Consider the following 13,321-nt stretch of genomic DNA (forward strand, 5'->3'; position numbering starts at 1 on the left):
AGAAAGGTACGATTATGTAATATGTGAATCATTGGCTAATCTGATTGCCACCCATTTTCGCATACAGAAAGTGCCATTGGATGAATGTATCACCTGGAGATGTGAATTACAAAGGCCCCTTTCCTCAGCCCAGACTTCCTAACCATTAACAGCGTGGGCAGGTGTTTTGAACATATTGTACTCACTGATGCTGTGGAAGTCACCCATGTAATACTTCCTTCTGCCTCCTAATTTTTTTTAATGAGATGCATATCAAGATCTGTATGTTTTGTTAGGAACAGGGAGGGAAAGTAATCTGGAAGTTTGATTTTCAAAAAGTCTCATCAGACAGTGTCTTATCTCAATCAGATGTATTAGCACAGGGTAGAATGACTTAGCCCAGGGGTGGGCAGAAGATAGATTACCAGATGTTTTGGACTTCAGTTCCCAGAAGCCCAGAACAGCATGGCCATTCAAGAAGGCTGGGATCATAGAATCATAGAATAGTAGGGCTGGAAGGGGCCCACAAGGCCATCGAGTCCAACCCCCTGCTCAATGCAGGAATCCAAGTCAGAGCATCCCTGACAAATGGCTGTCCAGCCTTGTCTTAAAGGCCTCCAGTGTGGGAGAGCCCACCACCTCCCCAGGTAATTGGTTCCATTGTCGTATTGCTCTTACAGTCAGGAAGTTTTTCCTGATGTTCAGCCAGAATCTGGCTTCCTGTAACTTGAGCCCGTTATTCCGTGTCCTGCACTCTGGGATGATCAAGAAGAGATCCTGGCCTTCTTCTCTGTGACAACCTTTCAAGTACTTGAAGAGTGATATCTCCCCTCAGTCTTCTCTTCTCAAGGCTAAACGTGCCCAGTTCTTTCAGTCTCTCTTCATAGGGCTTTGTTTCCAGTCCCCTGATCATCTTTGTTGCCCTCCTTTGTACCCTCTCCAGTTTGTCTGCATCCTTCTTAAAGTGTGGTGCCCAGAACTGGACACAGTACTCCAGATGAGGCCTAACCAGTGCTGAGTAAAGTGGAACTAGTACTTCTTGGGATTTGGAAGCGATGCTTCTATGAATGCAGCCCAAAATAGCATTTGCTTTTTTTGCAGCCACATCACATTGTTGGCTCATCTTCAGCTTGTGATCGACAACAGTTCCAAGATCCTTCTCGCTTGTAGTGTGGTTGAGCCACGTATCCCCCATCTTGTAACTGTGCATTTGGTTTCTTTTTCCTAGATGCAGAACTTGGCATTTGTCCCTATTAAATGTCATTCTGTTGTTTTCTGCCCAGCGCTCCAGTCTATCCAGATCACTTTGAATTTTGTTTCTGTCTTCCAAAGTATTAGCTATCCCTCCCAATTTTGTGTCATCTGCAAATTTGATCAGCATTCCCTGCACCTCCTCCTCCAAGTCATTAATAAAAATGTTGAAGAGCACTGGGCCCAGGACAGCCCTGCAGTACCCTACTCGTTACCTCTCCCCAGTTTGAGGAGGTCCCATTGATAAGCACTCTTTGAGTCCGATTCTGTAGCCAACTGTGGATCCACCGGATCGTTGTTTCATCTAGCCCACTTTGAGCTAGTTTGCTCATCAGGATATCATGGGGCACTTTGTCGAAAGCTTTGCTGAAGTCGAGCTATATGATGTCTACAGCATTCCCACGGTCTACAAGGGAGGTTACTTGATCAAAAAATGAGATCAGATTTGTCTGGCAGGACTTGTTTTTGACAAATCCATGTTGGCTTCGAGTAATCACGGCATTGTTGTCAAGGTGCTTCCAGATGGATTGCTTTATGATCTGCTCCAGAATTTTCCCAGGGATTGACGTCAGACTGACTGGTCTGTAGTTCCCAGGTTCCTCCTTTTTACCCTTTTTGAAGATAGGGACAACGTTAGCCCTCCTCCAGTCATCTGGCACTTCCCCCATCCTCCATGATTTCTCAAAGAGAATAGACAGCGGTTCTGAGAGTTCTTCTGCCAGTTCCTTTATGACTCTAGGATGCAGTTCATCTGGCCCTGGAGATTTGAACTCATTCAAAGTAATGAGGTGTTCCTTGACCATATGCCTGTCGATCTCAAGCTGCAATCCTGCCCCTTCAGCCTGTACTTCGCCTTTGCCAGGGGGGTCATAGACCTTCTTTTGGGAGAAGACTGAGCCAAAGTAGGAATTGAGCACCTCTGCCTTTTCTTTGTCATATGTTATCGTTTTGCCATCCTTATTTAATAGCTGAACCACCATTTCTTTCCTCTGCCTTTTACTATGCACGTAGCTGAAGAAAGCCTTTTTGTTGTTTTTAACATCCCTTGCTAACCTCAGCTCATTCTCAGCTTTAGCCTTCCTGACGCCATCCCTGCAATTCTGTGCTATCTGCCTGTACTCTTCCTTTGTTACTTGGCCTTGTTTCCACTTCCTATATGTGTCCTTTTTTGTTTTCAGGTCATCTCTAAGCTTTTTGTGAAGCCACATTGGCTTCTTCTGTTGTCTTCCACCTTTTCTTCTTGTTGGAATTGCTTGTGATTGTGCCTTGAGAATTTCCTTTTTTAAAAGCTCCCACCCATCTTGGACTCCTTTTCTCGCTAGCATCGCTTGCCATGGGAACTTACTGATCATTGTTCTGAGTTTATGAAAATCAGCTTTCCTAAAATCCAGGGTACGCGTTTGACTACACTCGGCTTTTGCTTCCCTTAGAACCAAGAACTCAAGTACAACATGGTCGCTTTCCCCCAGAGTTCCTGTAACTGCTACTTTATCCACTAAGTCATCTCTGTTGGTTAGGATCAAGTCAAGGATAGCCGATCCTGTAGTTCCTTCCTCTACTTTCTGTAGGAGGAACTTATCCACCACACAAGTCAGGAATTTCCTGGAGGGGCCATGTTTTGCAGAATTTGTCTCCCAACAAATATCGGGGAAATTGAAGTCCCCCATTACTACTACATCATGCTTCCTTAAAACATTGGCTATTTGCTTTTCAAAAGTTTCATCCTTGTCTTCTTCTTGATTGGGTGGCCGGTAGTAGACTCCGACCACCAGGTTCCTTTTATTCTTTGCTCCATTTATTTCAACCCAGTTGCTCTCGATGGGGCTACCAAGCTCCTCCTCCTGTATTTCTGTGCAGAGATATGTATTTTTCACATACAGTGCAACCCCACCTCCCTTTCTGTTCCTCCTGTTCCTTTTGAACAAGTTATATCCTTCAACTGCTGTATTCCAGTCATGAGAGTCATCCCACCAAGTCTCAGTTATACCTATCAGGTCATAATTCCCCTCTTGTATTAAGAGTTCAAGTTCGTTCTGTTTGTTTCCCATACTCTGGGCATTAGTATATAGACATCGAAGACCATGTGCTTCATAGTCTGGCTTTCTTCCTACATGTGTCTGAAGACTATTATTGGGTGCTATCAGAGCTGTTCTCTCCATTGCAGTGCATGCGCCTATGTCCATTGTTACCCCCAACATTACATCTCCCTTCCCCGTGGGATTCAGTTAAAAGCCCTCCTGATGAAGTTCTTCATGCTGTGGCCAAACACATTCTTCCCATCCTTTGTGAGGTGCAACCCGTCCCTAGCCAACAGCCCATCTTCCAGGAAGTATAGCCCGTGGTCCCAGAATCCAAATCTCTCTCGTCGGCACCACCTTCGTAGCCAGTCATTCACCTGGAGTATTTTTCGTTCCCTTTCTATCCCTCTTCTAACTACAGGAAGGATGGATGAGAAAACTATCTGGGCCCCAAAGTTCTTGAGTTTCCTTCCCAAAGCTTCAAAGTCTGACATGATTTCTTCGTAGCTCCGCTTGGCGGTATCATTTGTTCCCACATGGATGAGAAGAAAGGGATACCTGTCAGTGGGCTTTATGAGTGCAGGCAACCTTTCAGTCACGTCTCTAATCTGTCCTCCCGGGAGACAACATACCTGGCGAGTCCACGGGTCTTCGCGACATACTTGGGTCTCGATCCCACGCAGCAAGGAGTCTCCCACTACTACCACTCTTCTCTTCTTCTTGTTGTAGGCCTGGGTTTCATTGCCTCTGTTTGACTGACCTTTAGCCTCTTGCTCACTCTCATGCAGGTTCCCCTGTGATTCTTCCTCTGCAGGCTGTCCTCCAGTCTCATCCGCAAGTACCTGGAATCGGTTCCACAGCTCCACTGCTTCCACTGGTGCAGAGTGGCGTCTAGTTCTTCTTCTCCTAACTGTCACCCTTTTCCAAGGAGTATCCTCTATTCCATTTTTCCTCACCTCAGCATTTCCCACTGCCTCATCTTGCTGTTGCTGTTCAAGCTTCTGGTCTGCCCTTTGTTGCTGTAGTTCCCCCATTCTGTCCAAGAACTCTTCGTGTTCTCTTATTCCCCGGAGGGTCGACAGTCGCCGCTCCAGTCCACTTACTTTTTCCTCCAGCAGCGTGATCAGCTTGCACTTGTTGCAGGTGTAGGCCATGTTGTTCTCAGGCAAGAAAACAAACATTGCACACACCTTGCAGGTCACCACCACTGGAGAGTCCTGTCCTTCCATTGCCTCTTTTCCCTTTTTGTGTCTAGCTTTGTGATTGTTCTACACTAGCCTGTGCCTGCTCCTCTACTCAGTAGAGGTTAAAAGCAGAGTCCCACTGGTGTGAAAGTGTGTGTTACAAGACAAATAAATGGAAAAAATGATGATGTTTAAAACATCTAGAGGTCTACTTTCTGTCCACCCCTGGCCTAGCAGATCCAAAAGAATCCTGATCCTTAAAGCTTGCTTGCTTTCTTAAAAAAAAAAAAAAAATCCACAGGGAGGATGATAGATTTCAAGTAATTTCAATTTACACTAGATTTGTGGGGGGATGTAGACACACACACCACAATTCAAATAATTGGAGGATAAGGCTATCCATAGCTACTAGACATTATGGCTATATACTACATCCAGTATTGGAGGGAATAAGCTTACTTGACCAGTTGCTGGGGGATATGAGCAGGAAGATGCTATTGCACTCATGTCCTCCTTGTGGGCTTCCCACAGGTACGTGGTTGACCACATTGTGAACAGAATATTGGACGAGATGGACCCTCAGTAAGATTTAGCATAGTTCTTTTTTATGTTCTCAATGGCAGGAGGGCTCTGGCTCTTGCATGCTGCCACTAAATTTTTAAAGCTTTGAACATCTTCTTTGGGTTTGGAACTGGCAACTCTACTCCTAGATAGAGGCCCAAAGGCAGCCTTCCCCAACCTGGGGCCCTCCAGATGTTTTGGACTTAATTCACATCAGCCCCAGCCAACATGGCTAAAGGTCAGGAATTCTGGGAGTTGTAGTCCAAAACATCTGGAGGGTACCAGGTTGGGGAAGGCTGTCCTAGGGGATTTATGCCACCAGTAGGTAGTGGTACTCAATATATTTTATCTGCCATGTACCAGATGGTCGTTTTTCAAAGTCTTGAAGGTGGTATGATAGCTTGTGACACATACGTTGTTGTTTCCTGTCCCACTAGGGTTGCCACTCCCCCCCGCTTTTTGTTGCTTTTTTTTACCAGCCCTCTTTCTGTGACTTTTGACACAAAGTCTGGCACAAAAAGCTTTTCCCATCACTCTTTCTCCATACCATTACAAGATTTTCCTGCTTAATTTATGTGTGCCGGGCTGCTGTTAGAAGCACAAAAGCAAGGCCATTAAAAAGGAAAGAAAAGCTGGCAACCCTCATCCCAATAGGGACTCTGTTCAAACAAGTTACCACAACCGAAATGCTCAGTCAAGGATTGACTCCGAGTGAAACACCACTATCTACCAAACATAATGGGCAGATAAGAGTTTCTGAAATATTAGCATTAATCAAACATATCTGATTTGGCTTTTGAGCTACTGGCATCTGACCATGTCTCATACCGCCCTTCTGTAAGGGTGGGTGTTTATGACTTGGTTGCTAATAGTGTTGAACAGCTGGAAACAATGTACAGCTTGAGCAACATCACCTGATGAATGACTGTGTGGCAGGGTGGCAAAAGTTGTCTATTGGTCTATGGAGTCACCTACTGCAGCCTCCATGTGCAGGGGCATATTCTGGGATGGTGTATTGCTTTGCATCTGGCAAGCTGCTCTGAAGTCCCTGGACTATGGCTAAAGCACAAGATCTAGAGGGTTTGTTAGAATATAAGCCAGGGCAGCTTCTGAGTAAAGATTATGTCAGATTGAGGGGCTTTTATTCTTTTAGAATAAAAGCATTATTTATTCTAAAAGAATAAAAGCCCCTTCCCCAGCCTTGTGCTCCCCACCTCTGATGCCTTAAGAATCCATTTACTCCAGGGTCCAAGGTCCATCCACACAGTGGTCAACCAGCTGCCCATGGAAAACCCACAAGCAGGGCCTGGGTGCAACAGCACCTTCCTGCCCATGTTCCCCAGCAACTGGTATACATAAGCATACTGCCTCTGGTACTGGAGGTACCACATAGCCATCAGGACTAGTAGCCACAGATAGCCTTCTCCTCTATGAATTTGTCTAACCCCCTTTTAAAGCCATCCAAATTGGTGGCCATCACTATGTCTTGTGGTACTTTATGTGCTGTGTGAAGAACTACTTCCTTTTATCTGTCCTGAATCATTTGGGATGTCAACTCTTATCAACCCCAGCTAGCATGGCCAATCATTGGTATGATGGCAGTTGTAGTCCAAAACATCTGGAGGGGATAAACGCAGGGATTGGGACAAATTTCCCCTGCTGAATTTCTGCTTGTGTGTTACATAAGAACATAAGAAGAGCCTTGCTGAATCAGACCAAGGGCCCATCTAGTCCAGCATTCCGTACACACAGTGGCCAACCAGCTGCCCACAGGAGACCCCCAAGCAGGACATGAGTGCAACAGCACTCTCTCACCCATGTTTCCCTGTAACTGCTGTACATAGGCATCCTGCCTCTGATACTGGAGGTGCAGATACAGGAAGTACTTTGTTAAAAGACACAATGACCCTGCTAGAAAAATTGTGGCAACCATATTGGATTGGGCACTATGCTTATTTTATATGTGTAATAAATCTGAGCAGCACCTACAGAGTGTGAGATTTGGGTGCCTCTCTCAGCCCAAATGGCATCCCAGTGTTTTTGCAAGGCCCTGAATGTCAATGAGACATCTGGTGTCATCCTGACACCTCTTTTCATTTTGCTATTATCAAATAGGAAAACTGAAATTGAATTCAATAGGAACAAGACAAAGCTCACTGCCAGGTAAATCTGTATAGGATTGTACCTAGAGTTACCTTAAGCAAGCCCCTGTTCTTTCAGTTCCCCCAATCTGAAATATGGAGATTAGAATAGTAGCCTGCATTACAGGGCTGTTGTAATGCAGGCTACTATTATTATTATTATTAATAATAAATGTTATTATTACTAGAAATAATCTATAGGAATGTTCATTATTCTAGGTAACTTTCCATATGGAAGAATATTCTGTTTAGGAAACAAATGTAGCTTAAGAGGCAACCCTATGGTCACCATGAATCATGGTAGTGTTTCAGAGGCAACCCTGTGGTTTAAGCCTTACTCTGTCCTGAGAGCCTTATACAAAGGGAACAATCCCGTTCCTTTTCATGTACCCAGTCAAAATATGAAACTAAAGTTTTCTCCTCTTACTAGCCTCAACACCACCTGATTCTGTTTGAAGATGTAAGAAACCTTTGTGATGCTGAAATTCAGGAAGATCCATCTCAATATTTTTTTGGGGGGGATTATGTCCCAATATTTTTTAAATTTCCATGTGATATTATTAAGCAGTGACAAACAAGCCTGACTTGAGTATATTAATTACATTAAGTTCGAAAGAGAGGTGGCCACTTCAATTTGCTTTGAGCTGTAGAATAATTGATGGGTGTTCTCCTTCCATGGCTTCACACTGGGAAAACTGCTTTGGTCTGTCTCCCCATCTCTGTCTCTCTCATATGGTTAGCTAGAACACCTCAGGGCAAATGTTTACTTCTGCAGGATTCTCCCTTAAAATAACATGCCATAAAGGCAACCTTCAGTCTTTTCATATCATTTTGCACTTTAAAAATCACTCACCAAACTTTAACCATGAAATATTTGCACATCACCTTAACTGCTCTCACTGTTCAGGAGCAAGATAAATATCAGGGATATTGAGAGTACTAGTGATGGCCCTCTCACAAACCATGGATGTAAACTCTGCAGATACACCGTCCAAGTGAATTCCACAACTATGAGTACAGCCAGGGGCATTGTGAGGCACTTAAAACATTTCTGGCCTAATATTTCTATTGGCACTAATGGGAGTTTTCCCCCCTAAGTTTAATTGCTTGCAGAGGGGGCAATGGCGGGGGGAACAGTGCACAGGAAGGGGAGGGTTAACTCTTCCCTCCCCAATTGTGATCCCCTTGGAAATCTTCCCCCACCTGGCAATTAAGCTTAAGAAAAAACCTTCAACTGGCACCAATGGAAATATTTTTTCCAAGTTTAATTGCAATGCAGGGGGATTTGTGTGTGTGTGTGTCTGTGTGTGTGTGTGTATTGCAGCATATGGGGAGGGGAGGGGAGGGGAGGGTTAACCCAGCTGCAATCCAGCCCCCTCCCTTGAAAACTGGCACCAATGGACACTGAGGTTCTCTGAGGAATAGATCCGGGGCCCTGGAAAACAAATTGGGGGCTGAAGCCCTTGAATATATCAATGTGGATGCCTGTAAAGGTAAGCTTGTGCAAAAACCATGGGTCTTTGAACCCCATATTAAATTTGTTCCTTGCAATGATGCAAGGAACATCATTGGGATTGCTTTGGGATTGCTTTCTAACACCTTTGATGTTTCTAGTGCTAGATGAAGATAACATTCAGTGGCTTTTGGTTAGAAGATGCTTTGTTGATGAGCACTGATGGTTATTGGCTAGTAGCAACAACTGGGCCCACAAAGAATGGGAAGGAGAAGCCATGGCTGCCTTATTATCTCCTGCTGCATGGGGAGATTCAAAGGTATATGACTCTTCCCCAGTGTTGAATCTGTCAGTCCTAGAGCTGATTGCTGGAATTCCCACCTTGTGTTGTTCCCAACTTTAATAGCACATGATACACAGAAATTTAGCAGGTGAAGATCTGCCCCCCCCCCCACACATACATTTTATTGCCATGCCTGGAAAAGCTTCACTGGTGCAAGCTAAGCAGCTATTATAAAAGTACAAGAGCAGGGCCAATAAAAAGAAGGTGGCAACTCTGATTAATGGGTGAAACCATTATGAAGACGTTACTTTTCAATTTCAGTTACTTTGACATACATTTCAAAAGAGATGCATCTTAAAAAAAAAAGTTTTGACTACCTCCTGCATCCTTTTTTCAAGTATGGATTTTGGACATGTGTGCCTGGAATGCTGCTTGACACGAGCGTTACATAATTTGAGTTCTATGTTGCTGGGCTTTCTGCTAGGACACCTGCCCCCCGGGCATCAATGTATAGGGGTAATAAACACCATTTCCTCTTCCCCCAGGTGCTGTCTTTTTTTCACTCCTTATCAGTTCAGTTTATTGGTCAACACAGAAATTCGCCGTTCTCTCCTTATCACTCGACCGCATGTTCACTCTGTTGTATATTACGAGTGTACAGGTTACAGCACTGGATTTCTACACTGGACTCAGACCTCTCATTGTTTAAGGAGGGGCCGTGGCTCATGGCTAGAGCACCTGCTTTGCATGTAGAAAGTCCCGGGTTCAATCCCCAGTGTATCCAGGGAGGGCTGGGAAAAATTCCTGCCTGAAAACCTGGAGAACTGCTGCTAGCCCGTAACGGTATCTACACTTGATCCTAGCCAAAAGGCCGGGAAGCAATGCTGATAGACATTGGCTGGTTTCACACAACACGCTAAGCCACGATGGTGTATTTTCTGAGGGGGAAAAAGATGGCTTAGTGTGTTGTCTGTGGGATTTCCCCCCCACCAACGGTGGGTTATTTCCCTCAAATAAGCCATCCTAAGAACCCACGGTGTGCAGTAAAGATTATTTTAGCTATGATGGGTTAGCGTGTTGTCTGTTGTACCACTGTGGGTTACAGAGATGGTCTACAGAGCTGCTTAGCAAGAGCGGCCAAAAATGCTCCCGCCGCTCTGCTCCTCTCAAGTGATCTCTACTCCCGCCACAAAGGAAGCTGGGATACCTGCCCGGCTGGGTGGGAGGACTACAGGAGGAGGAGGGAAATAAACTTCTCTGTGTAGCTTGTTTGCCTGATTGTCTGATGGGAGCACAGTAAGTTGTTTGCATAACCACCTACACAGCATAGCTTGCCACTCACCAAGGCTTAGCGTGACGTGTGAACAGGCCCATTGTCAACAATACTGAGCTAGTTAGGACTAATGAACTGACTCTGTTTAAGGCAGCTTCCTATGTTTGTAATTTTAGCACAAAGTCTTGGTGTAAGAAATAAGGGCAATGCATTGGCCTGCTTGGCCGACTAAACTCAGCCTTTTGGTTTAATTTGCTCCTTCAGCATTTTGGTTCTCAGTTTGTTTTGCAATTCGTTTATATACTGCCCTTCACTCAGATGGTTCTCAGGGCAATTCCTCCCCCTTTAAAAAAAATAGCAATAAAATTAATGTAGAATCAAACACAAACAGAAGCCTGGGATTTTAATTTTAGACTCTGGACTTCATGCTCTTATGCTGCCCACCCCCCCTTTGATGGCCATATGCATTACTTCAGTTGTGAACCACAGAACTAACATTTCTCCCACCGCCCCAAACCGTTCCATGCTTTACAAGTGCTTCTACATTTCTGATGTTACAACAATAGGTCGTCAATCTTGATTAAAAACAAAAACTCTGAGCATGTACATTTAGCGTTTTAAACTCCCTTAGATCACAGCACCATTCTGACTCCAGGAACAAAATGGACTTTGCTTCTCCTGCCAGGCTCGGCCCAACCTGTTCTTCAAAGGGGAGGGGAAGAACATGCAAGATACGGCCCAGTGTGATATCTCCCTTTAAGGCTGGGCCATGGGTGTGAAATTTGTGTGCACATTCAGAACATAAATCTACATTTCATGTTCTGCCCTTACACCCACCCTTAGGAAGACCAAGGATTTATTGAGGCTTCTTTCTTATCAGTATTTTCTGAATCATTTTTTAATCTCACTCTTCCTGCAAGGAACTCAACAGCATACATGGTATTTCCCCCATTTGGGTTCACAACAATCCTGTGAGGTATATTAGGCTGGGAGATAGTCACTATGAACTGTTGTTGGGTTATTTGAGGGTTGTTTCCTCCACCAACAAGCCATGCTGCCTGGGTTTGGACAACACAAGCTGTGCTTGGGCAGATGATTAGGTAAATGGCACCCAGGCATGCACTATGGCTTGTTTAACCCATGGTGATCATGTGAACTGGCCCAATCACTGGCTTCAGGTCATTCAGTAAGCTTTGTGGCTGAGCAGGGTGTGAAGCTGAACCTTTCTGGTCCTAATCCAGCACTCTAACAACTTTGCTCTGTGGGTAGTATCCAATGTTAGTTGTACTTAGAGTAGACCCATTGAAATGAATAGGACTGAAGTTAGTCATGGCTAACTGAGGTGCTATTCATTTCAGTGGGTCTACTCTATGCAGGAATAACCCTGTTTCCAGCAGCTGCCAGCCAGATGTTTCAAGCTGCTGCTAAGACCCACAGATACATGCCTCCACTGAAGATGGAGGTTCCAGTTAGCAATCGGTTCTAATAACCCGATTATGCATTTGCATTTATCTAATCCTTTAAAAAGCCACTTAACGTACTGGATATTACCATATCTTGTGGCAGTGAATTCCATAAGTTCATTATGCATTGTGCGAAGAGCGATTTCTTTTTTGTCTGTGCTTGAGCCTACTCCCAAACAAAATCCCATTTGCTTGGGAGCAAGTCTCACTGAGTTCGGGGAGAATTCCTTGATCGCTTTACAGTTATCTTGTCTTCACAGCTTCTCATTAATATTCCCATGTTACAGATGAGGAACTGAGGCTGGGATGCACTGTTTTGTTCAAATGAGCTCATTTGATTTGATACTCAGGGACGAATCTGTGTTCAGGAGACAAACTGTTGTTTGACGATACACTTAACTCTTACAACTAGGATTTACCATGGGGCGATGTGATATTCCATGCAGTAGAGGGCGCTCACATAAACCTATCAACCTATAGAAGAAGAATAGGAGTGTTTTGCTCTTTTTGCACTTTCACAAAAATAAAGTTTAATTCCAGGTTAGCATCAGCTTTTTTTGCCTCTCTTCTCCACCTCTCCCCTCCCCAATCCCGAATCCCTCTATTAATAGACCCGCTTGGTTTCTGGTGGTGTAACTCTCTTATTTTAACAGTACTTGAGTCATTACTTGTCCTTTTCAATAAACCATTTTGGACAGATTTTTTTTTATTCTTACGCGGGTGGAGGTAAATGGCACCCAGGGGAGGACAGGAACAAAACCGGCTCTTCGTGCATTAATCCGTTTTCTCTGCCGCTGGTTAGAAGTATTTGGTAGCAGGGGATTCAGAGGTGGACGGATACGATTACTTTCCCCTGATCCTAAGCACGTTTGCAGCCCGAGCCTATGCACGTTTACTCAGAAGTAGATCCCACCGAGTTCAACGGGGTCTTCCTCCCACGTCGCTATGCTTAAAATCACAGCCTGACCTCTCGAAACTGGGTCTGATGCGGATCCCACGCACGCTCCCTCTGGGAACAAGCCTTCGTTCAACGCGGCGGGGGCGACGGCTGCGACCGCATAAGCACTTACCTGAGAGCAAGCCCCATTGAACTCAGTGGGACTTACTTTCGAGTAGACACGCATAGGATTGCATTGATGGATCCAAGTACCTGAACGTTGTTTAGGAACGGGCCGGGCTGCTGGTGCTTTGAGGAGACTGACTCTCCGATTAAAGGGTGTTTGGGCCCGATCCCGCGTGTGCCGACTCGGCTCCACTGAGCTCGTTGGGGGACTCCTAGATTTACTCGGAAGGAAAGATTGCAACTTGGGTGCCAGATGACGCTGGATGTGGCCTGTTAGCGTCTGGAGGAGGAGGAGGAGGGAGGAAGGTTTTCCTCTCCTCGTTCTTGTTGCTTGTAAGCGTGGGCCAGCTTATCCTTCAACACCGTCACGGCACCGTTCCCAAGCGCGACACCCTTCCTCTGCCTGCTGCTGGGACCTTCGCTGCCCTGAAGGCAAACTCGGAATCCTCCCCCCACACTTTCCCCCGGACACTCCCACACCAGCCATCGCCAAACACGTTGCAGCCGCCGATCGAGGCAACCGGCTCTGTCGCTGCCAGCGACCGGGGAGTGGGAGGCGAACCTGGACTTGCAAAGCTTTTGCTCGGCCGGGGCCGGCTTGGGTCGCTCGCCTGCCAGAACAGCCTCCGAGAAGACCCGCCCGGATCCTCCC

This window comes from Heloderma suspectum, chromosome 4 (genome assembly GCF_057233095.1).
Source record: "Heloderma suspectum isolate Gila_16-S chromosome 4, 16-S_ref, whole genome shotgun sequence".
In the NCBI taxonomy this organism is placed as follows: Eukaryota; Metazoa; Chordata; class Lepidosauria; order Squamata; family Helodermatidae; genus Heloderma; species Heloderma suspectum.